General features: G+C 33.6%; 1 non-coding gene across 1 annotated transcript; it reads right to left on the bottom strand.

Annotated features, from left to right (window-relative positions):
• Positions 1-1,822: 1,822 nt before the first annotated feature.
• LOC112714056 (small nucleolar RNA R71) lies at positions 1,823-1,926 on the bottom strand. Its single transcript, XR_003159012.1, has one exon. It is a non-coding gene; the product is annotated as a small nucleolar RNA R71 (small nucleolar RNA).
• Between the last annotated feature and the right edge of the window lie 940 nt (positions 1,927-2,866).

Here is a 2,866-nt window from a genome sequence, read left to right as displayed (position 1 = left end):
ATTATGCATTTTTCAAAAATTCATGTATTCATGGTGTTCTTCATGATCTTCAAGTTGTTCTTGGTAAGTCTTCTTGTTTGATCTTGATGTTTTCTTGTTTTGCATCTTTTGTTGTTTTTCATATGCATTTTTCGTTTGTTAGAATCCATGCATTAAAGATTTCTAAGTTTGGTGTCTTGCATGTTTTCTTTGCATCAAAAATTTTTCAAAATTATGTTCTTGATGTTCATCATGATCTTCAAAGTGTTCTTGGTATTCATCTTGACATTCATAGTGTTCTTGCATGCATCTTGTGTTTTGATCCAAAATTTTTATGTTTTGGGTCATGTTTGTGTTTTTCTCTCTCCTCATTAAAAATTCAAAAATCAAAAAATATATTTTCCTTATTTCCCTTCAAATTTTCGAAATTTTGGGTTGACTTGGTCAAAAATTTTTAAAATTAGTTGTTTCTTACAAGTCAAGTCAAATTTTCAATTTTAAAAATCTTATCTTTTTAAAATATTTTTCAAAAATCATATCTTTTTCATTTTTTTATTATTTTCAAAAAATTCCAAATATCTTTTTCAAAATATTTTCAAAATCTTTTTCTTATCTTTATATCAAAATTTCGAAACTACACTAACAAGTAATATGATTGATTCAAAAATTTGAAGTTTGTTACTTTCTTGTTAAGAAAGGTTCAATCTTTAAAATCGAGAATCCTATCCTTTTAAGTTTCTTGTTAGTTAAGTAATTAATTTTAATTTTAAAATTAAATCTTTTTCAACCATATCTTATCTATCTTATCTTTTTATCTTATCTTTTTCAAAATTTTATCTTTTCAATTTTGATTTCAAAATATCTTATCTTATCTTGTCTTCTTATCTTTTCAAATTTGATTTTAATATCTTGTTAAACTAACTATTTGACTTTTTGTTTGTTTCTTATCTTTTTCAAAACCAACTAACTACCTATCCCTATCTAATTTTCGAAAATACCTCTCTCTTTTTCAAAAATTCTTTTTAATTGTTTTAAATTTTAATTTTAATTATATCTTATCTTTAATTTTCGAAAATCACTAACCACTTTTTCAAAATTATTTTCGAAATTCTCTATCTCTCCTTCTATCTATTTATTTATTTATTCACTAACACTTCTCTTCATCTCTCTTCATCTCAGATCACCACCTCTATCCTTACCCATTCTTTTTCACTACTCTGCCCTTTCTTCTTCTACTAACATAAAGGAATCTCTATACTTTGACATAGAGGATTCCTCTTTCTTTTCTTGTTCTCTTCTTCCCTATATGAGTAGGAACAAGGAAAAATACACTCTTGTTGAAGCTGATCCAGAACCTGAAAGGACTCTAAAGAGGAAAATAAGAGAAGCTAAACTACAACAATCCAGAGGCAACCTTTCTGAAATTTTCGAACAAGAGAAGGAAATGACAGCCGAACCCAACAACAATAATGCAAGGAGAATGCTTGGTGACTTCACAAAACCAACATCCAAATTTGATGGAAGAAGCATCTCCATTCCTGCCATTGGAGCCAACAATTTTGAGCTTAAGCCTCAACTAGTTGCTTTAATGCAACAGAACTGCAAGTTTTATAGACTTCCATCTGAAGATCCTTACCAGTTTTTAACTGAGTTCTTGCAGATTTGTGAAACTGTTAAGACGAATGGAGTAGATCCTGAAGTCTACAGGCTCATGCTTTTCCCTTTTGCTGTAAGAGATAGAGCTAGAACATGGTTGGACTCACAACCTAAAGATAGCCTGGACTCCTGGGATAAGCTGGTCACGGCCTTCTTGGATAAATTCTTTCCTCCTCAAAAGCTGAGCAAGCTTAGAGTGGATGTTCATACCTTCAAGCAAAAAGATGGTGAATCCCTCTATGAAGCTTGGGAAAGATACAAGCAGATGACCAAAAAGTGTCCTTCTGACATTTTTTCAGAATGGACCATATTAGATATATTCTATTATGGTCTATCTGAATTTTCCAAGATGTCATTGGACCATTCTGCAGGTGGATCTATTCACCTAAAGAAAATGCCTGAAGAGGCTCAAGAACTTATTGACATGGTTGCAAATAACCAATTCATGTACACTTCTGAGAGGAATTCCGTGAATAGTGGGATGCCTCAGAGGAAGGGAGTTCTTGAAATTGATACTCTGAGAGCCATATTGGCTCAGAAAAAAGTGTTGACTCAGCAAGTCAACATGATCTCTCAAAGTCTGAATGGATGGCAAAATGCATCCAACAGTACTAAAGAGGCAGCTTCTGAAGAAGCTTATGATCCTGAAAACCCTGCAATGGCAGAGGTTAATTACATGGGTGAACCTTATGGAAACACCTATAACTCATCATGGAGAAATCATCCAAATTTCTCATGGAAGGATCAACAAAAGCCTCAACAAGGCTTTAACAATGGTGGAAGAAATAGGCTCAGTAATAACAAGCCTTTTCCATCATCTTCTCAGCAACAGACAGAAAATTTTGAACAGAGCCCCTCTAATTTAGCAAACTTAGTCTCTGATCTGTCTAAGGCCACCTTAAGTTTCATGAGTGAAACAAGGTCCTCCATCAGAAATTTGGAGGCACAAGTGGGCCAGCTGAGTAAGAAAGTCATTGAAACTCCTCCCAGTATTCTCCCAAGCAATACAGAAGAGAATCGAAAAGGAGAGTGCAAGGCCATTGATGTAATCAATATGGCCGAATGCACAAGGGAGGAGAAAGACGAAAATCCTAGTGAGAAAGACCTCCTGGGATGTCTCTCAAATAAGAAGGAGTTCCCCATTGAGGACCTAAAGGAATCTGAGGCTCATATAGAGACCATAGAGATTCCACTAAATATCCTTCTGTCATTCATGAGCTCTGAAAACTAT

This window comes from Arachis hypogaea, chromosome 9 (assembly GCF_003086295.3).
Source record: "Arachis hypogaea cultivar Tifrunner chromosome 9, arahy.Tifrunner.gnm2.J5K5, whole genome shotgun sequence".
Classification (NCBI taxonomy): Eukaryota; Viridiplantae; Streptophyta; class Magnoliopsida; order Fabales; family Fabaceae; genus Arachis; species Arachis hypogaea.
This window is presented reverse-complemented; position numbering and strand designations above follow the sequence as displayed.